The 26,956-nt window shown below is 36.0% G+C and overlaps 1 long non-coding RNA gene across 3 annotated transcripts in view; it reads left to right on the top strand.

Moving 5' to 3' along the window:
• Positions 1-26,956, top strand: part of LOC141563275 (uncharacterized) — a 72,757-nt gene that overhangs the window by 9,723 nt on the left and 36,078 nt on the right. For all 3 annotated transcript variants that reach the window (XR_012488382.1, XR_012488383.1, XR_012488381.1), the window contains exon 2: positions 22,978-23,304. This is a non-coding gene — a long non-coding RNA (uncharacterized LOC141563275). The remainder of the gene's footprint in view (positions 1-22,977; positions 23,305-26,956) is intronic.

Here is a 26,956-nt window from a genome sequence, read left to right as displayed (position 1 = left end):
TCATTGAACATTATTCCTTTTCTCACATTCTGCAGTCCAACCAAACTTTTCTCTCTTTTCCTCATTCCAGAAGCCCTATCTCCCATCCCTATAACTGCATTAGCCTCTCACTCCCCCTTTATCCCTGCCTCATAGTGTGCCTTTCTTCTATTAAGGTGTAGCTCAAGCACTATCTGAAGCCTTCCCTTATGCTTCATCCTACTTGTTTCCTCCCTCCCAAACTCCCTTGTATTTAACTACTTTGTATATCTTATGACTTTGTATTTATGTTGTATATATTTGTATACAGTATATACGTGTCTTCTCATTGTAATTTTAATCCCTTACAAGTGAAGATTGTTTCATTTCTTTATACTTATGTTCTCAGTGATCAGTATGATGCCCAGCACAAATAAATACTGATTGCTTGTTTCCGTGATTGATTGACATAACCTTGACTCAGAGAATTAAGAGGGACAGATGAAGTAGTAAACCACAGGCACTGAAGAACAAGAAAACTTAGAACCACAATGTACAGGATGTTATAGGATCAAAGGGAACAAAACACATCTTCCCTAAAAAACATTAAGCTAGGGCTTATTATTATTATTATTAAATTATTATTAAATGCTGAGGGCTAGCATTTCTTAGGTAAGCTGCTTATCTGCTCTGAACACAGCAGGTATTTCTGTGTTTCTTGAATCACGTTAAAGTAAACTGAATTTCATTATTTGACAAAAACTGCTGAGAAAACTGGAAATTAGTATGGCAGAAACTAGGCATGGACCCACATTTAACACCATATACTAAGATAAGATCAAAATGGGTCCAAGATTTAGGCATAAAGAATGAGATAAATAAATTAGACGAACATAGAATAGTTTACCTCTCAGACTTGTAGAGGAGGAAGGAATTTGTGTCCAAAGGAGAACTAGAGATCATTATTGATCACAAAATAGAAAATTTTGATTACATCAAATTAAAAAGCTTTTGCACAAACAAAACTAATGCAAACAAGATTAGAAGGGAAGTAACAAATTGGGAAAACATTTTTACAGTTAAAGGTTCTGATAAAGGCCTCATCTCCAAAATATACAGAGAATTGACTTTAATTTATAAGAAATCAAGCCGTTCTCCAGTTGATAAATGGTCAAAGGATATGAACAGATAATTTTCAGATGATGAAATTAAAACTATTTCCACTCATATGAAAGAGTGTTCCAAATCACTATTGATCAGAGAAATGCAAATTAAGACAACTCTGAGATACCACTACACACCTGTCAGATTGGCTAAGATGACAGGAACAAATAATGATGAATGTTGGAGGGGATGTGGGAAAACTGGGACACTGATGCATTGTTAGTGGAGTTGTGAAAGAATCCAACCATTCTGGAGAGCAATCTGGAATTATGCCCCAAAAGTTATCAAACTGTGCATACCCTTTGACCTAGCAGTGCTACTACTGGGCTTATATCCCAAAGAAATACTAAAGAAGGGATAGGGACTTGTATGTACCAAAATGTGTGTGGCAGCCCTTTTTGTAGTGTCTAGAAACTGGAAAATGAATAGATGTCCATCAATTGGAGAATGGTTGGATAAATTATGTCATATGAATGTTATGGAATATTATTGATCTGTAAGAAATGACCAGCAGGAGGAATACAGAGAGGCTTGGAGAGATTTACATCAACTGATGCTGAGTGAAACGGGCAGAACTAGGAGATCATTATACACTTCAACAATGATACTGTATGAGGATGTATTCTGATGGAAGTGGATATCTTCAACATAGAGATCTAATGCAATTCCAATTGATCAATGATGGACAGAATCAGCTACACCCAGAAAAGGAACACAGGGAAATGAGTGTATAAACTGTTAGCATTTTTTTGTTTTTCTTCCCAGATTATTTTTATCTTCCGAATACAATTCTTCCTTTGCAACAACAACAACAACAAAATTCGGTTCTGCACATATATATTGTACCTAGGATATACTATAAGATATTTAATATGTATGGGAATGCCTGCCATCTAGGGGAGGGGGTGGAGGGAAGGAGGGGAAAAATTCGGAACAGAAGGGAGTACAAGGAATAATGTTGTCAAAAAAAATTACCTATGCATATGTACTGTCAAAAAAAAAGTTATAATTATAAAATTAATTTTAAAAAATAATCACCCCCCCAAAAAAGTAAACTGAATTTTAAACAACATGAATAGACATCCATTTGAGAATTTTCATTAAAGGGGTCTAGGTAAAAGATCAGAACTTAAATCAGAGAAACAATTCTAATGGTAGAAATTTAAGATGCATTAATCAATAATCACAGGCAAAGTAATATAACAACCCTTTGAGGTCAGCATTTATTAAATGCCTCCTTTGTACCAGGCGCTGTGCTAAATACTGGAGATACCAAAAAAAAGCTGAAGGCAGTCTCTTCCTTCCAGGAATGCACAGTGTAATGGGCAAGATAAACAAACAGGAGCAGATTGGTGGCACAATGGGTAGAGCACCAGCCCTGAAGTCAGGAGGACCTGAGTTCAAATGTGGACTCAGACACATAACACTTCCTAGCTTTGTGACCCTGGGCAAGTCACTTAATCCCAACTATATCAACAACAACAAAAAGACAAACTAACACATTTGTACAGACAAGCAATATAAATAGGAAATAATCCAGAGAGGAAAGGCACTAGAATTGAGGGGTTGGGAAAGGCTTCTTATGAAAGAAGATTTTAGCTGGGACCTAAAGAAAGCCTGAGAAGCCACAAGGAGGGAGATAGCCAGAGAAAATGCTGGAGCTAAGAGAGCTCAGCAGAGCCAGTGTTATCATCCCCATTTTGGAAAGGAAGAAACAAGAGTTGAAAGGTCATGTGACTTGCCCATTGTTATACTGCTAGCTTGTTTTAGGTCACATTCATACCCAGATCTCCCAGCTCTGTGTCCCTCCTTTCAATCTGTCAGAATTGCTAATTGAAGTGATTATTTAAGATGTAAGTAGAGTTGGAGGTTGAAGACTCCAGACTGGTTTCTAATCCTGACACTTCCTGCTGTGTGACATTTGTCAAGTCACATCTTTCTACATCTCAATTTTCTTCTAAACTAAGGATTTTGTACTGGGTGACATATAAGTATCCCTTCCAGCTTTAAGTCTTTGATATCACTATATCTTAGAGACCATTCAAAATATTTTTTTTTCTTGAAACTCAACTGTGTGTGTGTGTGTGTGTGTGTGAATCAGCTTCCCTGTTATAGTAAGTCTATCCTAATGAATATAATTGCCGCAGATAAGAATTCTAGACCTGAATTCAAATCCAGCTTCAGAAACAAGCTGTATGACCCAAAACAAGTCACTTCATCACTGTCTGTCTCATTTCCACAACTATAAAATGGAGATAATAGCATCTACCTCATTGTTATGAAGATCATACAAAATAAAATTTGTAAAGTGCTCAGCACAGTGCCCATAGGCACATAATAAATGCTATGTAAATGTTAACTATTATAACCATTATCTTTAATGGCTGATAATCACTAATAACTCGGGGTTATCAATGTCATTTGCTTCTACATAGCCCTGGAAACACTGTCTGTGGGTAAATGTTTAACAAATAGCCGGCATGAAGAGTGAGGGTAGATGTACAGATGTATACAGCACACTTTGAATTTTACAAATTTGCTGATCTCTGAAGTATAAATGCTTCACAATGAAAATATAATAATTAGCAAGAATAACATTCCTGCTTAGAGATACAGATGTAGTAAGAAAAAGAGACAAGGTTAGGGTTAGCATATCTCCTTGAATTAGCTTTAATTTTTTTTTTTTAAACTAGATCTTCCCATCTTTTTCACACTGGAAGTGCAAGAGCTATTCACAGGCTGAGTCCCATTCTGAACTTTACCATTTCTGAGGGGAACCAACGTGACCCTTCATAGGCAGCCTGACCATTTCCCATATTGAAAGGTCACTTTATTGATGCCAAACTTCCTTAGTTCAGACCTCATCAGCAAAGCCCTCATAACTTGGAACTCCCAATCCCTATTGATCCAGTAGGCTCAACTTCCCCAGTAACAAGGATTACAGGTCTTTACTATCATATCCATATCTGGAAATTGCTTTGAAGAACAATTAAAGCCCAACTCAGTTTATATAATGTTCTTGTGATTATTCTCCTAAAAAGGGCATTCAAAATAAGTGCATTTATAAAAGTTATATTAAAAAGTAGTACTGATGTTGCAAAAAATGTTTGTGACAGCCCTTTTCATAGTGGCTAGAAACTGGAAATTGAAAGGATGCTCACCAATTGGAGAATGGCTGAATAAATGGTGGTATATGAATGTTATAGAATATTATTATTCTATAAGAAATGACCAGCAGGATGAATACAGAGCGGCTTGGAGATAGGTTCATATATATATATATATATATATGAACTGATGCTGAGGAAAATGAGCAGAACCAGGAGATCATTATACACTTCAACAACAATACTACATACATGATGATCAATTCTGATGGACATGGCTCTCTTCAACAATGGGAGGATCTAAATCAGTTCTAATTGATCTTTAATGAACAGAACCAAGCTATACCAGAGAAAGAACACTGGGAAATGAGTATGGACCACAACATAACATTTCCACTCTTTCTGTTATTGTTTGCTTGAATTTTTATTTTTTCTTCTCAGATTATTTTTACCTTCTTTCTAAATCTGATCTTTCTTGTGCAATAAGATAACTGTATAAATATATATACATATATTGTATTTAACATATACTTTTAACATATTTAATATGTAGGGGACTACCTGCCATCTAGGGGAGGAGGTGGAAGGAAGGAGGGGAAAAGTTGAAACAGAAATTTTTGCAAGGGTCAATGTTGAAAAATTACCTATTCATATGTTTTGTATATAAAAAGCTATTTTTTTAAAAAAAAGGTGGAAAGGCAAGGGAAAAAAAAAAGTAGTACTGATGTTTTCCTTCCTCCTTCCTTCCCTGTCTCCCTAATACTAATAATAGCCCACTGTGTTTTATTCTAAGCAGCTGACTCTTACCATTGAGGAACCACATAGATTAAACCATTGCTATGAAGAGCAGAGAGGCCACAAAGTTCTCCAGTTGAAGGGACTGCAAAATAAACTGGACAGCATCAAAACATATCTGTGGTCACAGAACAGTAGATTACAACTCATTGAGATAACCAACTAGTGACTCACTAGCTAGCCCTTAATCCAGAATGACCTTGATCTTAGATTTATATCTCTCATGCTTCCCTGTAGGGATTCTATATGAGACCCTACTTTTACTGCAGAGATCATCCTTTCTCCTTTTGGTGCTCTTTCAGTGCTGTGATTCGTCTGCCTCATCCTACCTTGAAGGAGGTGATCCTCCTTATAGTTTCTAACCTGCTTAGACCATGTTTGGAGTATTGGGTTTAGTTCTAGGTGAGAAAGAAGACAGAGAAACTGAAGTATCTGTGAAGAACAACCAGAATCATGCAGGGAAGGTACCCATTGCACCCATGGATGGTAGATGGTATCAGATACCAAATTGGCAGGGATTGGGTGGTAGTGTCACTTGGAAAAGGTAACGAAGGACATGATAGATGTCTCCAAGGAAGAATCTCTTCTAAAAAGGGATTTAGATCACAATGATTCACAAAGATTCATGATGAAAACTGGCTATCCACATCTAGAATAAGAACTGATAGAATCTGAGGGCAGTTGGAAGCAAATTTTTTTCACTTGCTAAAAAAGCAAAACTCCTCTTTTGTTTGTTTCTTCTTTCACAACACTACTAATGTGGAAATGTTTAACATGATTGTACATGTACAGACTATAACAGATTGCTTGCCATCTTGGGGAAGGGAAAGAGAGAAAATTTTTGTTAAATCTTATTTTAAAAAATGAATGTTGAAACCTATCTTTACATTCAGTTTGAAAAAATAAAAAACTATTTACATGAAAAAATAAATATAAAGAGAATTTGACTTTTCCTGTTTGTCCTATCTCCTTCCCCTACAAACACATACTATACAACTAGAAGCAAAAGATGGATCTTACAGAGAGGCAGATTTCGGCTGGATCTACATAAATCACATCTATAAATGCACTTAACATGGTACCTGGCCTATAGTAGATACTGTATAAATGCTTCTATCCTCCTCTCTCCTTTCTTCCTCTTCCTTTTCTTCTCTTAATGATTAGAGCTGTGGAAAAGAGATGAGCTTCCTCCATTTGGACCCAGAGTTGGGAAGGATTGAGTTCAGACATTTACTAGCTGTGTGATCCTGGACAAGCCACTTAATATTGTGGTGCTTCAGTTTCCTCTGTAAAATGGAGATAAGAATAGCACCTTCTTCCCAGAGTGGTTCTGAGGATCAAATGAGATGATAATTGTAAAGCAATTAGCACAGTGCTTGACACATAGTATATATAACATAATAAGTGCTACATGTTAGTTTTTTATGATTATGATGATAATTATGATCAGTTCAATCCTCTATCACTAAAGATTTGCAAGTGGAGGCTGGATAATTCCAATAATAATAGCTGACAGTTCTAGAGGCTTTCAGGTTGGCAAAATCCTTTTTCATTCATTATCACGCTGGAGCCTCATAATAAAGTCTCTGTGATGCTGTTGCTATTAATATCGTGATTTTAGAGATTAAGGATCAGGTATCTGGGGGCAGCTAGGTGGCGCAGTGGATAGAGCACCAGCCTTGAATTCAGGAGGACCCGAGTTCAAATTTGGTCTCAGACACTTAACACTTCCTAGCTGTGTAACTCTGGGCGAGTCACTTAACCCCAGCCTCAGGGAAAAAAAAAAAAAAAGAATCAGGTATCTGGAGGGATTAACTGACTAACATAACTTCAGCTACTTAGGCTTTGAGGTAGGATTCAAACCTACTTCTTCCTGACTCCAAACAGGCTCCTTCCATTGTACCATTTGGCAGAAAAATTGGCGTAGGGATTTCTTTTCAGATACTGGTTGTACTTGTTCTTTGAGGTTTCTTCATATTCTAAGACTGATCATTTCAAGTATTGCTCAATAAATATTTACAAAATACTTACTATGTACCAAACACTATGCTAGGTCCTGTGGATACCAAGAAAAAAACAAAACAAAACATAATCACTGCCCTGAAGGTGCTTGCATTCGGGATCTGGATCTTGGTTTCTTTGAGTTCTGTTAAATGTCTGCCTGTATAAGAACTTCCTAGTTGTAGAACATCTTGATCCATAAGATCCCCAAGCCAAAGAGGATTATATCAGTTTCATGAATCTTGCTTCCTCTTAGCTACTATTGAGATCAGAGAGAACAAAATATTACCTTACCCAGCACTGGATCTAATATGTTGTAATTTCACTCAAATAAGTCTGATTATGAAAACAACTTCAAGTTGACCTGAAATTTAAATAAATTCACAGAATCATAAAGCATCAAAAGTACTAACTGATCATGACAACATGATCATGGTTAAACTAACTGATCATAACTTTTTTAGGGCCAAGAATAAAAAAATAATTTTTAAAAAATAGTCACATGATCAAAGACTTGGTTCTTCTCAGTGGATCAGCGATCCAAGGCAATCCCAATAGACTTTGAACAGAAAATGCCATCTGCATCCAGAAAAAGATCTAAGGAGACTGAATATAAATCAACATGCTATGCTCATTTCTTTTTTGTTTTTTTAATCTCTCCTATAGTTTTTTTCCCTTTTGTTCTGATTTTTCTCTCCCATGATTCATAAAGCAATATGTATTAAAAAACAAATTACTAATTGTAAAAAATTTTTAAAATAAAATAAAATCACAGACCAGCACCTTCTACATGTTTGCACATCTCTTCCCAAAGGTAGCTAAAGAGGAGCATTCAGTTATCCCCTATTGGCTAAAAAAAGAAAGGATGAAAGGCTCTGGGCTTCAGTTTCTTCAACTGCAAAATGAGGGTTTTAGGCCAGATGATCTTTCTTAGCTCTAAAATTCTAAAATTCCCTGCTTCTCTGTACCACAGCAGAGAGACCAAAAGGCAAAAATATGCATTAAATAATGAAGAAGCAGTGTTGACTCCTCCCACAAAAAATGTTTTCCATTAGCTGAACCCAATGAGTTGGCATTGATGAATTCCATGATCATTAGCCAAAAAAAAAAAAAAAAAAATACATTTCAAACAAAAATAAAAGACCCAGTTCCAGATATGTATAATACTCCTAGTTATTTATATATGTTAACATCTTTCAGGTTCACTTAAGTGCTAAGAAATCTCAGATGATTAGCTGATGATAATCAGTAATTATTCAAGCTAAGATCTCAGATAATTCCTTAAAGTAGAAGTAATAATGAGAATAAACTCTTTTATGGGGGCATGGTGGGGGGAAAGGGGTTGTAAATCCAGACACACTATCTAACTTGTCTTCACCTCCAAGAGTTTCCAACTATTAAGTTCTGCTATGATTTGCCAAGTATGAACCCTGATTTCGTTATGAGTGCTATAACCCACTAGTATTAAAAACAGCAAAATGAACCAGTGGCCTTGCTCACTTTTAATGTGTTGAGCACTTTGGACATTCTTTTCATTTCAAATGAGCGTCCTTTTCCTTGAATCCCCAAATCGGATTGTTCTCATTTTTGCTTTCATTACTGACATAATGAAGTCCGATCCATAGAGTCCTTCCTTAGGTTAAAAGAGCACATATGGAGAACAAAATGGTGCCCAAGAGCTTCAGTTTGTCACTTCTAGGAAAGCAGTTCAGATCTTTGATCTGTTAAAAGCAAAAGTAATAAGGAGACCATCGCACACATCAAGTATGAGGATGGGATAGCTAGAGAGTATGGAATCATTGGGGAATAATCATGTGGAGAAGTATGTGAAATGATGCTTCTGGAGTACTGATGATCAATATTGTATGGAGGTAAGACTTAAATTTAGAACTTGGCTTTATCAATCAATCAACATGTACCTGCTGTGCCCCAGATACTATACTAGGCTTCAGGTATTTTGGTTGGTTGGTTGGTTGGTTTCCTTTGTTCTTGAGGACTCTGATTTTTCCCCACCACAAGATGATATCATTCTGTTAACATGAAGTCCTTTAGAAGATAATAAAGAAATAGTGGCTTTTGACCAAGGCAAAGGTTCTGCTAATTGTTCTAGCAATTGTCCTGTGGTCAGATTTATTGAGTTCTTGAAAAAAGTAGGAAAATTAGACATCATTTAGTCCAACCCCCTCATTTTTTCTCCCCCCTGAGGCTAGGGTTAAGTGACTTGCCCAGGGTCACACAGCTAGGAAGTGTTAAGTGTCTGAGACCAGATTAGAACTCAGGTCCTCCTGAATTCAGGGCTGGTGCTCTATCCACTGCACCACCTAGATGCCCGAACCCCTCATTTTTAACCAAGAAATCTGAGGCCCTTGAGAGCTGAAGTAGCATGTGAAAGTCCATATGGCCAAAGAGATAGAGAATCATGACTGAATGTATGCCTTATAATCCTAAAATTTATCTATTTTAAAAGGTCTGAAAATATATGGTACTTTAGTGATGGATTAGAAATAGGAAATTCTAAATTCCATATACTGGATCTCCATAATGTTAACCTGTGTTAAATCTCTCTCTACCTCTGTTTATTTAGCACAAACATTTTATTTCCAAATATATCTATATATAATAATCATTCAGTGTTTGCCACTTGTAATTTGTGTGACCTTAAGCAAGCCACCTCATCTTTCTGAACATCAATTTCCATATCTGTACAAGTGGGAATCATTATAGTTGTACTATGTATCTTTGTAGGTCATAGGATAAAATGAGATTTTAAAATTAAATAATTGTATACGAAATATATAGTTTTTATATAATTTTTTACACTTTAAAAGGAAGAAAAAAGAAAATACTTTGTAAACCTTACTGAAAACCCAGGACTGGTAAGAAAGGTAGTCACAGAGACTAGGTAGAAACTATTTGTGGTAATCTATGTCAGAAGTAATTGAAGGGAGACATCATAGTCTAGTGGATAGCTTCCTTTGTAGCCTGGAATAACTGAATTTAAGTACAACTTTCACAACCTACTGGCTTTTGGAATCTGGGAAAATTTAACCCTTCAGTGTCTCAGGCACTCTTAAAATTATAGGTTGCAGAATAGTTGCATGTCTGCATTGTTAGAAGGAATTCTGACCTTAAAGGTCCTTTCAGTCCTTAAATCTATAATCTTATGATATAAGGACCAAATGAAGGAAGGACACAGAAGAAGGAGGATCCAAAGTGACCAAAGGTCCTTAGTGAGGGGGCATTGGTAAAATGCTTAACTGACAGGGCTAAGTGGGAATGTATGCAGGACATCCTTAAAGTTTAACCTTCATTATCAGTATTTTTTTTTTACCATTACTTTCTTAAGTTTTGGCAATCAAAAAAGAAAAACCCCCCAAACAATAAATTGAGCCCTGATTTGTTTGTAACCTTAGCCATTTTCCAAAGTTTGGATGCTCCCATGGGTTAGAATTACTGGCTCCAGCATAAATCTGGAATCCTGGGAGACATCACCAGTTGGGGAAGAAGGATAAGAGATCTATTTAAGACATATTGAGTTTGCCTGTCAGTGGGACATCCTAAGAAAAAGACAAACAGAAACTTGGAAGTTCAGGAGTAGCACTCAGTAAAGAGGTCAGAAGTAGAATAAATAACTTCTATGCCAGCCTGACATATCTAGAATGATAAGTCTTATACTTAACATAATTTTCAATTCAGTGAGATAATTTAGTCTAAAACTCTGAATTTGAAAATAAAAAACCTGCAGCTGTTCCTCCAACTCTCATTTTTATTATTTTTAAAACTAATAATAGCTTTTTATTTTTAAATCACATGCAAAAATAGTTTTCAACATTCACCCTTGCAAAACCTTGTGTTCCAAAATTTTCTCTCTCCTTCCCCTTCTTCCCCCCTAGACAGTAGCTAGTAATGGAATATAGTTTAAACATGTGCAGTTCTTCTAAACATATTTATACAATTATAAGGTTGTACAAGAAAAATCAAATCAAAAAAGGGAAAAAAGGAAAAAAAAGCAAGCAAACAACAAAAAATGTGAAATACTATGTTATAATCCACATTTAGTCCCCTTGATCTTCTTTCTGGATGTAGATGGCTGTCTCCATCACAAATATATTGAAATTCACTCTCATTTTTACAAAGCCAGAACAAATTCAATTTTATTTATTAATTTAGAATTCAAGTTGGTATTGAATTTGACTGAATTCATAATTCAGCCTTCACAAAAGAAGAGAATCTGAGAGTGGGAAAGGACTTCAAGTGTTATCTAGTCTAATTCAGATTATAATAATAAATAATATAAAAATGCAGGATATTCCAAAAGGCTTAATACAATCCTAACTTTTTTAAGAGCACTAAGGTTTTTGGGACACCCTATTTATATGAAACACTTTGAAAAATTTAACATGCAATTAAAAAGGCCAGTTATTGTCATGACTCTCCTGCCCTCAGATATGAACATATCAGATATGAAGATCTGCTTCCATGTCAAATCACATTCTATAAAGTCCCTGTTATTTTTTGCTTATTACATACCCACCTGTTCGTGTACTTTCTTTTTAAAATTTATTATTTATTTTCAACAGTCTTTTTTTTTTTTTTTTTAAATTTTGGGTTCCAAATTTCTTTAATACACCTATAGAGAAGGCATAAACGTAATATCAATTATATATGTGAAATCAGGCAAAACATTTCTATGTCAATCATAACACACACAAAAAGCAAAAGAATGTGAGAAAATTACATTTAAGTTTGCACTTAGTTCATCAGTTCTCTCTCTGGATGTGGATACCATTTTTTCATCATGAGTTCTTTGAAACTATCTTAGATTATTGTATTGATCAGCATAACCAAGTCTTGCACAGTTAATCTTCATTACAACATTGCTGTTATTGTCCACAATAATCCCCCAATTACTCTCACTTCACTTTGCATCAATTCATATAGGTATTGCCAGCTTCTTCTGAAACTACCAAACACATCATTTCTCATGGTATAATAGTACTCCATCACTATCATATACCACAACTTGTTCATACATTCCCCAATTGATTTCCAATTCTTTGGCACCACAAAAAAAAAGCTATAAATATTTTTTTACATATAGGTCCTTTTCCTTTTTCTTTGATCTCTTTGGAATACAATAACAGTATTGCAGGATCAAAAGGTATACACAGTTTTATGGCCATTTGAGCATAATTCCAACTTGTTTTCCAGAAATGGTTGGACCAATTCACAACTCTACCAGTAATTCATTAGTATTTTCCATATCACATCCAGTATTTTTCATTTCTGAAAGGTATGAGGTGTTACTTCAAAGGTTTTATAATTTGCCTTTCTCTAATCAAAAGTAATTTAGTGCATTTTTCATATGACTACAGAGAGCTTCTATTTCTTCTTTTAAAAACTGACTATTCTTGTCTTTGACCATTTTAATAGTGTTTGTAAAGACAAAATTTAACATTCATTTTTAAAAATTTTTGAGTTCCAAATTTTCCTTCCTTACTTTCCCTCCCCCTCTCTAAGACACTAAGCAATTTGATATAGATTATATAGTATAATCATATAAAACATTTCTATATTAGTCACTTTTTGAAATAAGAAAGAGCAAAAGAAAAAAAGCATGAAAAAATAAAGTGAAAAATAGTATGTTTCTGATTTGCATTCAGACTATATCAGTTCTTTCTCTAGATGTGAATAGCATTTCCATCATGAGTCCACTGAGATTGTCATGGATCATTGTATTGCTAAGAAGAGATAAGTAATTCAGAGTTGATCATTATACAGTGTTACCCTTACTGTGTATAATGTTCTCCTGTTTCTGCTCATTTCATTTTATATCAGTTCATGTTAAGTCTCTTCAACTTTTTCTGGAATCCACCAACTCATTTTTGATCATTCCAGTGCTTTTGGTCCCAGAAAAAACATGCCTAAAAATGATCTACCAACTTTGACTTGAGGACCCTCAAGGAGGAATATCCACTATGAGAGGAAAGGAAGAGGAAGAAAATAAGCATTTATCTAGCACCTACTATGTGCCAATCATTGTGTTAAGCACTTTTTATGGATTTTATCTCATTTGATATTTCTCCCAAGGCAGCCCATTTTATATTTGGATATTTGTTACCAAGTTTACTTTAAGATCAAATCAGCCACTGCAGCTTTTCCCTGTTAGCTCTAATTCTGCCCTTCATAACTAGAAGAATCTAATTCCTCTATATATGATAGTCCTTCAGAGACTTGGAAGACTGCTGTGTGGCATGATAGATAAAATAGTTAAGAAGATTTGAGTTCCAGTGCAGCCTCGGATATTAGCTGAGTGACTGAGCAAGTCACTTAACTCCAAAATTTTATTTGAGACATTCTTTTAAAAAGTTGTTTGATTCCTCTCAGATTGGCTAAGATGATAGGAAAAGATAATGATGAATGTTGGAGGGGATATGGGAAAAGCGGGACACTGATGCATTGTTGGTGGAGTTGTGAATTGATCCAACCATTCTGGAGAGCAATATGAAGCTATGCCCAAAGGCTATCAAATTGTCTTTCATCCAGCAGTATCTCTACTAGGCCCGTATCTCAAAAAGATCATAAGAAAGGGAAAAAAGAATTACATGTGCAAAAATGTTTGTAGTACCCCTTTTTAAACCTGAGCAGATGCCCATCAGTTGGAGAATGGCTGAATAAGTTATGGCACATGAATGTTATGGAATATTATTGTTCTATAAGAAACAATCAGCAGCATAATTTCAGAGAGGCTTGGAGAGATCTACATGAATTGATGCTAAATGAATTGAACAGAACCCGGAGATCATTGTACATGACAACAGTAAGATTATTATGCTATGATCAATTCTGATTTATGTAGGTCTTTTTTAACAATAAGGTGAATTCAGGCCAGTTCCAATGGTCTTGTGATGAAGAGAGATATCTGCACTCAGAGAGAGGACTGTGAGATCTCAGTGTGGATCACAACATAGTATTTTCACTTTTTTGTTATTGTTATTGGCTTGCTTTTTTGTTTTCTTTCTCATTTGTTTTCCTTTTTAATCTGATTTTTCTGGTGCAGAACGATAATTGCAGAACTATTTATAGAAGAATTGCACATGTTTAACATATTGGATTACTTGCTGCCTAAGGAAAAGGTGGGGGGAAAGGAAGGAAAAACCAGTTGGAACACAAACTTTTGCAAGGATGAATGTTGAAAACTATGCACATATTTTGAAAATAAAAAGTTAAAAAAAATAAATTTTAAAAAAGTTGTTTGGAGGAGAATGTTGAAAGAATTCAGCTGAGTGGCTGCCTCTAATCTGCCATCCATATACTTTCATCCAGTGAAATAACATACAGAAAAATGCTTTGTAAATGCTTGTATAAAAGAATACAAGCCTGGGAACCAGAAAGCCTAGATTCTGGTCCCAACTATGATAACAACTACCTCTGGGATGTTTGCCCCACTAGAGCCTCACCTAAAAAAAGAGGGATTTCCCTAGAGAATCTCTAAATATTCTGTGGTCTTTGACAAATGGTGAGTCCAGTAGTATTACAGAATTACAGACTCTCAGAATTGGAGATTGCCCCCAAAACCATTTAGTCCAACCTATAGATGAACAAAGATTTCTTTTCCGAGATGATGATGATGATGATGATAATGACAATGATGATGATGACAACTAATCTTCTTTTCTCTATAATAAATATTTACAGATCCTTCCAATGAGCCTCATATCATATGAATTAATAGCCTTTTACCATTCTCATTTCTTTCCTCTAGATATTCTCTAGCTTATCAATTATCTTACTAAAATTTGGAGTCTAAAAATAGAACTAGGACCGTATATACATAGCAAGACTATTATCTCCCCAGTGCTAAATACTCTGCTTCTCTCAATACAAATGAACCTTGTAGTAGCTTCTTTGATTGCCATATCACACTGTTGCTGTTTTGTTTGTTTTTTTCTTTTATCACTTTATATGTACTTTATAATTACTTACTATACCTCCTGTCTCCAGTGTAAGCTCCTTGGATAGTAACTGTTTGATTTTTTAAAAAATATCTTTAGTGCTTATGTACCTTGTACATAATAGGTACTTATGTACAAGTGCTTATGTAGTGCTTATGTACCTTGTACATAATAGGTACTTGATACACATTTGTTCACTTAAATTAACCAATAATAATAGATTTATTATTATATTATTTATTATTATGTAATAGATTTTATATACATATATATATATATATATATACCCATACTATAGCACTTTTTGGTTGCTAAAGCATTTTATCCATAATTCACTAGGACTCCCAGATCTTTTTCTAACTGCTTCCACCATGCCTCTTACAAAGGTGATTTTTTTTTTTTTGACCCAAGCAGATAAGGTTTTTGTTAAGCAACTTCCATTTTTCTTTTTTGGCCAGTGTCTGAAACCCACCTAGTTGTGGGTTTCAAATATAACCATTTGTATGAGAAACATATGGAATGTGACCTCAGCAGCACGTAAGCCCAATGTTCTAGGACGCCATCAGGAAGTGTAACAGGTCTTTCCCCAATAAGTGCTGAAGGATTTTAGTAGCAAAAAGTGAATTAGATGGCTGAGATCTCAGAGCAATCCAGCCTGGGTAAGCAAACAAACCTGAGCTTCATTAAAATCTTCCAGATGTCTTTGTTTCCACTGTTCTTCTTCCCTGACCATAGCACTAAGGGTAATTGGATGTGCTATTTCCATATTCCCTGAACAATTGACTGCAGAGAATGCTTCCTTCTGAATGAAGCAAAGCCTTTTTGGGTGGGGGAAGGAAAGGGAAGGAAGAATGAGTAGAGCTCCAGAATAAGAAGAAAAAGAAATGTGCTGCAGCCCAGTATTCAAAAAGAAAATACTGGGAAAGAAGTCAAAGATCTTAGCACAATACATGACAGAGTAGTTGTGAAATTATTATTATTATTATTTAGCATTACTTAGTAGGAAAGTCACTAGATATAGAATGAAGAACTCAAGAAACTCATGACTGATTTTTATTTGGGGGTATAACACTTCTCTATTTGGGGGAACAGTTTACCCAACTATCCAATAAGGATGATATTCCAAATAGCAGCAATAACTAGTATTTCTATCCTCTAACAACTTGGGGAGATAGGTGTTGTTATTATCCCCATTTTATGAAGTAGGAAAATGAGGCAGACAGATTTGCCCAGGATCATCTAGCTAATAAATGTCTTAAGCAGAAATTTGAACTCAAATCTTTCAGATTCCAAGTCTCCACCGCACTTCCTTAGTTATCTAATGGTCCTTATGGTCCCTTCTAGCATTGACATTTTGTATTTCAAGGTTCCATCCTAGCTCTAAAATTCTATGATTCCAATATCTCTGTAGGTGTAAATGTGACTCCTGTGTCCAAAAATTGGGAAGATGTTACAGGACTCATACTTCATGAGTGATGCAGTCAACCACAAAGATTGTTTTGTTCCTTCTTAGTCTCTTGTATCCATCTCCTCCATTCCTTTTCACAGTCATTCCCCTCCTCCAGCACCTCCATCCTTCACTTGTAGGATAAGAATTAATAATCTTTTTTAATGTTGCCTTATTCATCCAAACTATACTCCATCCCACTGTCAGTTTAATTTTCTTAAAACAGGATTTCATCATGACATTTCCTTAGTCAGAAACCTCTAGTGTATCCAAAATCCTTAGCTGTCTCACCTCAACCAGTCCTTCCATTTTCACTTTCCTCTGCTCCTCTAGACAATAATGGACAGAGAGCCAGATGCAGAGCTAGGAGAAACCTAGTTTCAAATTCTGCTCCAGATACAATATTCTCAGCTACAAAATGAGAGGTTGAACTGCATGGTCTCTAATGATCCTTCCAGCAAAACAAAAAATCTATGGCCCTGTGAATTTGACTATCCCTCTTTCTGCCTTCTGCCTTTTGGAGTCTCTCATTCAAGCTCATTTGCCACTTCTTTAATAAAAGTACCTGCCCACCCAAAGAGGTAGCTAGGTTGTAAAGTAGATAGAGTACCAGGCCTGAGGTCAGGAATACTTCTCTCTGAGTTCAAATTCAGCCTCAGACACTTAGCTGTGTGATCCTGGGCAAGTCTCTTAATCCTGTTTGCATTAGTTTCTTCATCTGTAAAATGAGCTGGAGAAGGAAATGGCAAACCTCTTAAGTCCTTTGCCAAGAAAACCCCAAATGGGGTCATGAAGAGTTGTACGTAACGAACTGAAAAACGACCTAACAACAAAATCTTCCAAGAGTTGTTATGAGGATCAAATGAGATCAAATAATTGTCTTTTGGGAGGCAGCTAGGTGGTGCAATGGATAGAGCACCAGCCTTGAATTCAGGAGGACCCAAGTTCAAATCCGGCCTCAGACACTTAACACTTCCTAGCTGTGTTACTCTGGGCAATTCACTTAACCCCAGCCTAAAATTTAAAATAATAATAATAATTGTCTATTTGTAAAGTGTTTTGCAAACCTTAAAGCAACACATCAAAGATAGTCATTAGCTTCTTCCATGAGACTTCTCCTGGATCTTCTCCCACTCAAATTGTTTGGTATTTACTTGTTCTGTGTTTTGTATTAGTTTGTGTGTGTCTACATTATTTCCCTGCAAAATGGTCGATTACAAATTCCTTAAGGGCAGGAACTGTTGCATTTTTTTGTCTTTGTAGCCCAGGTATATAGAATGGTACTAGGTGTACTGTAGGTACTTAATAAATGCTTTCGAATGAAGTGAGGAACTGGTTCCTCAAAGTTTGCTAGAAAAGCCCCATGTGAATAAGGAACCAGTGATGGACTGTATGTAACTGTCATCCCCATGTTCATCCTAACTAAATCAATTTTAGGCAATGATTGTTTTGATCCAGAGCAACTCATTAAGTCATCTGCTAAGATACATCTGACTTTTTATTTACACCAGTGAATGATGCAACATAGGATCACAGAGTTGGATTTGAAAGAGACTTTAAAAGTTAGTCTAATCCCCTTTATTTTACAAGTTTAAAAAGTTAAATGACTTGCCCATGGTCACCAAAGTAATAAGTAAGGCAGGATTTGAACCCAGTGTCCTTGACTCCAAGGCTGGTGCTCTTTACACCCTGCAGTGCTACTTTCCCTGATATCTTATCCTACTGTAAACTCATAGAGAAAGTACTGTGTCTTAAGTGTATATCCATAATAATAACTCACGTTTATATAGCACTTTACAAAGGCTTTCCTTTTTAAAAAAAAATCTCTTAAAAGTACATTATAATATATAGATAGCAGCACCTGTTAGTTGAATATAATATTACAATATGCCCTTTTTGCAGAAAAGGCAACTTGGGATTCAAAGAAGTTAAAGAAGTGACTGTTATCACATAACTCATAGGGGATTGAGACTGGACTCAAATTCAGGTCTACTGACTTCAACTCAGCCATTTTACTGCACCAGTATGTACTACTTAGCCAAAAGTCATATAACAGTGTTACTGTGGGACTTAGCAATTGTGTCAAATGAGTTAAAGTATAGTATCCCTTCCCTGGGAATGGAACTGTGCACTCTAAGGTCCAGCTCTTACCCACCACCAAACCTATTCTGATCTTCAACATATAATACAAACCTTATCCATAGGCTGAAATTTGCCCATTCCCCATTTTCTGTTCCTACAAACTTTCAAGCAGCCATCCTCAGGGATATATTTGAAGTGCAGGTATCCTTTTTTAATTAATTAATTTTGCTATTTTTGAGAGGCAATTGGCTTTAATTGACTTGCCCAGAATGACACAAGTAGGAAGTATTAAGTGTCTGATGTCAGATTTGAACTCAGGTCCTCATGACTTCAGAGCTGGTGCTCTGTCCATTGCACCATGTAGTTGCCTCAAAGTGCAGATATTCTTAAGACTCTAAGCATTAGGGTTGTTGGAATGGACCTTGGAGATCATTCTCCTTACTCCCATATTTTATTGATAAGGAAACAGAGACCTAGAAAGGTTGAAATTACTTGCCCCAGGTTATATGTGCAGTTGAGGACAGAAATGGATTAAATCTCCTAACTTCAAAACCACCATCCTTTCCACTTCACTACATATGAGGAGGGTACAGTTAAGTTTATTCTTCATAAGGCTAACCACTCAATCCAGAGCTGCCAAAAAAAATTTTCATTTGGTCCTACTATACAAAAAAAGAATAATAATGCAAATGTATGGAAAACTTTGGAGAATTCTCTCTGTTGTTCTGCCCTGGCAAAGTGAGTTACTCATTAGTATTTGAGAAATGCTGGACTCACTCTGCCAAAGCGATCATCTGGGGAGTAGTAGTTAACTTCCAAATGTTAGGATTAACATCTGTGGCTGTGTCCTGATACAGCCCCGTTTTAAGATCCTGTGAAGACCTACTCCAGATTGGCCTGAAATAAACCTGATCTTAATCATGCTTAGCAAACTAACATTCAGAGGCCAGGACCATTTAATCAAAGCAAATCCCAAGGCTGAATGGCTGCCCTTTTAAGTCTAACCTTCCTGATTAGTCTTTCATCATGTTATCTTTCTCCTTCCAAAACACTAACTATGGTTAACAGGACACAGTATATGGATAGCAATCAAAATGAACTAGAAAGTCTAACAGGAGGAGATAAATTTGGCTTCACAGTTATGCATTAAGACTCACGAGTATGGGAATCATGCCTTGAATATATCAATGAAAAGCATGCCTTATTCAAGACAAATAGGATAGACAAAGAGGGAAGTAGTAGGCTAACAATATACATTAAGAAGATATAATCACATAAGAAAGTTTTGGATGGTGGGATGCAGGAAATTTGGGTAAAGATTAAGGGAAACAGAAGTAAAAGTGATGACAGCATCACAATATACTAGAGACCACTTGGACAGAAAGAAAACATGGATAAAGAGTTCAGAAAACAGCCTGTCAGGAAGAGGAAGAACATGTTACAAGTGGAAGTTTCACTCCTACTACAGCCCTATCAAAAGAATTAGCAAAGAATTCAGGGATTAATTATCCATCATGTACTAAATTGTGAGAAATGGATGGACATTTGTTTTCCACAGTTATGAAAATTGGAGAAATGAAACTAAAATTAGAAAACTAAAACCCACAAGAACGTCAAGAAATAATAAAGGATGAAGGTTATCTTCTGCCAAAAGAATGTAAGCTCTTTGAGAGCAGGAACTGACTTTTGTAATGAAGGGTGGTGGCCTGAGATTGAAAAGAATCTTTTGTTCTTTACCCTTAATCCTCCTCAGTTACCTCCCACACTTCTAGAATGGAAGCTCCTTTGGGGCAGGAACTGACTGTAATGAGGAGTGGAGATTCATGTCCTGTAATTTCTGTAACTTTGAATTAATGAGGAATATGGGGAAGGGTTTGTGCTTCAGGATAGGAAATAAAATGCTGCCTTTGGGAGTTTCAAAGGTGTGTCTACTCACTTAGTCACCCATTCTTGCAAGAAAGTAAAATAAATCTTTCCTGCATTCAAAAGAAAAAAGAAACAGCTTGTCAGTTATACATCATTTGGTAGTTATGGACTATTCCAACCATCCCTAGATGTTCCTTTTCCCAAAGAAGATAATTTCATTCTTCAAAAGGCAGATGACAGACATAAATGGAATTGCTATTCTGGACCTTTTTCTCACTGACAAAGAAGAACTAGTTGCTAAAATAGAAATTATGGAAACTGTAACAATTTCAATTTAGTATTGTGATAGAAAAGTCTGATAGTTATTGTAGATACAAGGTTCAGAGAACAGAGAGGTAGGACAACAGCCCACAAGGAATGCTAAATTCTCTCTTTTTTTACATTATCTCTTGTACTCCCTTCTGTTCCGAATTTTTCCCTTCCTTCCCTCCACCCCCTCCCCTAGATGGCAGGCATTCCCATACATATTAAATATCTTATAGTATATCCTAGGTACAATATATATGTGCAGAACCAAATTTTGTTGTTGTTGTTGCAAAGGAAGAATTGGATTCAAAAGGTAAAAATAATCTGGGGAGAAAAACAAAAAATGCTAACAGTTTACACTCATTTCCCAGTGTTCCTTTTCTGAGTGTAGCTGATTCTGTCCATCATTGATCAATTGGAATTGGATTAGCTCTTCTCTATGTTGAAGATATCCACTTCCATCAGAATACATCCTCACATAGTATCATTGTTGAAGTGTATAATGATCTCCTGGTTCTGCTAGTTTCACTCAGCATCAGTTGATGTAAGTCTCTCCAAGCCTCTCTGTATTCTTCCTGTTGGTAATTTCTTTCTTTTTTTTTTTTTTAACTTTTTTAAAATTTATTTAGAATTTTTTCCACAGTATATATGCATGAGTAATTTTTTAAATAATATTATCCCTTGTATTCATTTTTCCAAATTATCCCCCCCTCTCTCCACTCCCTCCCCCCGATGACAGGCAATCCCATACATTTTACATGTGTTACAATATAACCTAGATACAATATATGTGTGTAAATATCATTTTCTTGTTGCACATTAATTATTAGCTTCCGAAGGTATAAGTAACCTAGGTAGATAGACAGTAGTGCTAACAATTTACATTCACTTCCCAGTGTTCCTTCTCTGGGTGTAGTTATTTCTGTCCACCATTGATCAACTGGAAGTGAGTTGGATCTTCTTTATGTTGAAGATTTCCACTTCCATCAGAATACATCCTCATACAGTATTGAAATGTACGGCGATCTTCTGGTTCTGTTCATTTCACTCAGCATCAGTTGATGTAAGTTTCTCCAAGCCTCTCTGTATTCCTCCTGCTGGTCATTTCTTACAGAGCGATAATATTCCACAACCTTCATATACCATAATTTACCCAACCATTCTCCAATTGATGGACATCTGTTCATTTTCCAGTTTCTAGCCACTATAAAAAGGGCTGCCACACACATTTTGGCACATACAGGTCCCTTTCCCTTCTTTAGTATTTCTTTGGGATATAAGCCCAATAGCAGCACTGCTGGATCAAAGGGTATGCAGTTTGATAACTTTTGGGGCATAATTCCAGATTGCTCTCCAGAATGGTTGGATTCTTTCACAACTCCACTAACAATGCATCAGTGTCCCAGTTTTCCCACATCCCCTCCAACATTCATCATTATTTGTTCCTGTCATCTTAGCCAATCTGACAGGTGTGTAGGTATCTCAGAGGTGTCTTAATTTGCATTTCTCTGATCAATAGTGATTTGGAACACTCTTTCATATGAGTGGAAATAGTTTTAATTTCATCATCTGAAAATTGTCTGTTCATATCCTTTGACCATTTATCAATTGGAGAATGGCTTGATTTCTTATAAATTAGAGTCAATTCTCTGTCTATTTTGGAGATGAGACCTTTATCAGAACCTTTAACTGTAAAAATGTTTTCCCAATTTGTTACTTCCCTTCTAATCTTGTTTGCATTAGTTTTGTTTGTACAAAAGCTTTTTAATTTGATATAATCAAAATTTTCTATTTTGTGATCAATAATGGTCTCTAGTTCTCCTTTGGACACAAATTCCTTCCTCCTCCACAAGTCTGAGAGGTAAACTATCCTCTGTTCCTCTAATTTATTTATGATTTCGTTCTTTTTGCCTAAACCATGGACCCATTTTGATCTTATCTTAGTATGTGGTGTTAAATGTGGGTCCATGCCTAGTTTCTGCCATACTAATTTCCAGTTTTCCCAGCAGTTTTTGTCAAATAATGAATTCTTATCTCAAAAGTTGGGATCTTTGGGTTTGTCAAACACTAGATTGCTATTTTTATTCACTATCTTGCCCTGTGAACCTAACCTATGCCACTGATCAACTAGTCTACTTCTTAGCCAATACCAAATGGTTTTGGTGGCTACTGCTTTATAATACAGTTCTAGATCAGGTACAGCTAGGCCACCTTTATTTGATTTTTTTTTCATTACTTCCCTTGAAATTCTCGACCTTTTGTTCTCCCATATGAATTTTGTTGTTATTTTTTCTAGGTCATGGAATGCTAAATTCTCAAGGATAATTTCAATAAGGAGAAAAGGAGGAAGCTGTCCAAATAAGTTGGTATAAATAAATCCACAAGGAACTCATCAACCATTGGAGTTTTTGTTTGTTTGTTTTAAGAAATGTACAGAAGGAAGCAGGACATGATTTGGTAAGAATATTTCCAGGAAGCTAAAGTCCAGGATGATCAAGGAAAGCCAAAGACAATAAAGAAGTTGTCTTTGAAGCAGTTTGGGAGAAAAAAAGATCAACAAAGGGATGACTAGTACTCAGCATAGATGGAGTTGCATCCTTCAGAATTCTAAGAGTAAATCCAGGTAATGGGAATGATTTTCTAATGTTACAGATTTGAACCCCCATTCTTGTGTATTTCCCCCAATTTCAGTTAGTTATCTTTTCCACCTTACTATGAGTTTCACTACTTGATATCTCCTCAATACCATTAATTATCTTTGGAAAAAGATATTTACTAAGAACAGAAGTATAATCAGGCCCTCTCAAATCAGGAACATACTATCCTTTTTGCCACCTTAATCCTCAGTGATAATGGGCTCAAACTTACTCAGCCAATATTTGGCTACCAAGTATTTCCCCACCCAATCATGTTTCAGATTTGGCAAAGTCTATGGACAGAGCTTCTCCTTGGCTTGCAGGACATGGCATGAGAGCTACCAGGTAGATCTATTGCTAAACTGGGTGAGGTGAAGTGGCACTTCACTTGCTCAGCTGTGATGACTACAGTCATCTCTATTATGGACTAATGTCACTGGACTCCAATAGCAACTCTGACCCTAAAGAAATTATTAGGAAAGAATAGTCACAACAAGGATAGAAGTGACATAGACACTGTATGTTTGAAGCAACAACCTGATTACCAGGTTGCTTCAAACATACAGTGTCTATGTTTGAAGCAACCTGGTAATCAGATCGGGAAGGGTTATTACCCCAACTAGAGATTTCCAATATTTCTTTCTCTTTACTCAAGGATTAAAGAGGCAATTTGAACAATTAGTGCCTTTTGGTGCACATACTCAATTCTGGCTCAACAACCAACTAAAAGGCTTTTCTTTCCACACAATGAAGGGAGCAGGAAACAATCACAGAATATACGCACAAGCTTTGAGGTGAAGAGCTCCTCTATTCTTCATCATCATACATTTCCAAAAGCAGGCTTGCCAGACATTTAGGGGGGGTCACTGGTACATGCTCCCAGAACTGGACCCTCATTGGCCAGTGCCATCTTACAATGGAAACATCCATCACGTAAGTCAGTTTGGCCAGAAAATAAGTAGAGGCACAGATAGGGGAGGACTGTTAATGTGAAATCAGCCAATAAAGTTAGGTTAGAATTAGATTGTAAAAGACATTTAAGTGCTCAAAGTAATCAAAAAGCATTATTAAGTACTTAATATGTGACAGAAATAATTCTAAGTCCTAGAGATAACAAAAAAGTAAAACAGTCCTTTCCCTCAAAGAATTTTATTCACATTTGGGGTAATGACACATATTGGAGAATGGTGGCCAAGAAAGGGAAGTCTGGGAAGTCATAAGGATGATGAGCAGTACAGTGGAACAGTTAATTGACATTATTCCCATTTATAGTAGCAATTGTATTGCTGATGTGGTTCCTAGAACAAGACATGGAAAGGGAAGGAGAAGTAGAGTACACACCAAGTAGCATAATGAATACTTAGCAGTAAAACATGGTTAGTGGCTGGGACCAGCTAGAGATGGTTAGTTCTCACCAATTAGATAGACAAGTTCTAGTCTGGAAGCTGTAGTTCTGTGTGAGAGAATCTGCATTTTATCCTATAAGCATTAGGAAGTCACTAAAGCTGCTGGGCCATGAGAATAACATCATTAAACTTGTAGTTTAGTCCTTTGGGGATTGAAATGTATCTACAACTCATTCTGTGCCACTCTTGTCTATGTCCTATAAATCCTTCACAGGGTGGCAAAGGGATGGAAAAGAAGACATCCTCTCAGTCTCTTGATGTGTTGTCCTTGGGTTGTCCACCTATTATCCCCTACTCCTGCTAGATATGTGGCTCCTTTCCTCTTCTGTTATGCATCACATTGAGGATATTTTCTATGTATCATTTTGTACATAGTTACTGATAATAAGTTGCAGCCTCTTGCCCCCACCATGTATCTCACTGTCTGTAGTCCTTTGGTTTACCCAACATTTTGATTCTTCAAAGATTATGGTATTCCATGCTTCAATCTTAGAGCGTCATCAGAAGAATGTTGGTATTCAAATGTTCCAAGAAGAAGCTTAGGGTCTTTACAGAAGCAATAGGGTCCAGAGGCAATAGCACTGACTCTGGAGTCAGCAGATATCTGTTCAAATCCCACTTCAGATAATTACAACCTGGGTAACCCTGGTCAGTCACTTAACCTACCTTAGCTACAGTTTCTTCATCTGTAACATTTTTGTAATCCTTTTTTTTTTTTTTTTTTTTTTTTTTCACAAATGAAATTCAGTGATTTTTCTATTATCTGTTTCTTCCATCTGAATTCATCTGTTGTATCTACCCAAGATAAATATACTGATAAACCACAAAGTAAACATACTTTACATTTTTATGTTTACCTTTGTGCATAGTTAGGCCAGACTCTTCTTTAGAAATATAATTCTCATTGAGGCATCTCTCTAGTATTCCTTTTTTAAATATATAATTTATTAATTTTATAATTATAATTTTTTTGACAGTACATATGCATGGGTAATTTTTTTTACAACATTATCCCTTGTATTCATTTTCCCAAATTTTCCCCTCTCTCCCTATACTCCCTCCCTTAGATGACAGGCAATTCCATACATATTAAATGTGTTACAGTATAACCTAGATACAATATATGTGTGTAAAACCAAATTTCTTGTTGCACGGTAAGCATTGGATTCCGAAGGTATAAGTAATCAGGGAAGAAAGACAATAGTGCAAACATTTTACACTCCTTTCCCAGTGTTCCTTCTCTGGGTGTAGCTGTTTCTGCCCATCATTGATCAACTAGAACATCTCTCTAGTATTCCAACAAGAGATATCAATTTTTGTGGGTGAACTCTCCTCCTTCACTGATGTCCATTGGGTTTTAGTAATATCTTGATTTTAAGATCTCTTCCTCTTCAGCATCTCTCCTTCTTAAGATAAAATATATATAAACTACTAAAACTAGCCAGTTCTGAATCCATGCTCCAACCATAAACATGCTCCAGTCTCTAAAACTGTAGTTGACATTGGCCTTGAGAATCAGTTCTTCCTACTCTTTCTCATTCCACCACCTCATTCTCATCAATTGATTTTTTTTCTTCTCCCCATTTCTGCCACTTTTCCTGTCATTAACTCCTTCACCACCACAACAGTTAATACTACCCAATGCATAATCCTGGCCATTTCAGAGATATCAATTGCTCTAGATGCCTTATGAGACTATGTCTAGCATAAAATACACACTTCTTCATCTGACATTTCAGTCCTTCCATAGATTGACTCCCACTTATCTTTTCAATCTCATGTAATCAAAAAAAATGCCACTTGCAAATAGGAACTCTGGAGAACCTCATCATCTATAGAGAATTATTATTTCTTTTGGACTCTGTATTGGACATTTGCCATGATGGTTGCAATCACTTTTGGTAAGCATATGCCTCCTTGATATTAATAAACAGAATAGTGAAAAACATAGTTTCTGCTACAACTACAGTATTTTTATGCCTGGAATGCAAAACCCTTCTCCTTTTTTGTCATCTTGGAATCCTGAGCACCCTACAAAGCTCAGCTCAAACATTTACTTTCTTCAGGAGATTTTTCCTAATTCCTTCAACTACTAATTTTCTTATTCCTCCTTGCCCCCACCCCCATCCCATTACTTTGTTTTTAGTTTGTTTATACTTATATGTGTGCATGTTAGAGCAAAAATTGTTAAGCTGTCTAGCACTAATCCAGTTCAAAATGGCTAATAGGTAGT

The sequence above is a fragment of the Sminthopsis crassicaudata genome, chromosome 3 (assembly GCF_048593235.1).
Source record: "Sminthopsis crassicaudata isolate SCR6 chromosome 3, ASM4859323v1, whole genome shotgun sequence".
Taxonomy (NCBI): domain Eukaryota; kingdom Metazoa; phylum Chordata; class Mammalia; order Dasyuromorphia; family Dasyuridae; genus Sminthopsis; species Sminthopsis crassicaudata.
The sequence above is the reverse complement of the archived record's forward strand: the minus strand, read 5'-3'. Positions and strand labels throughout refer to the sequence as shown.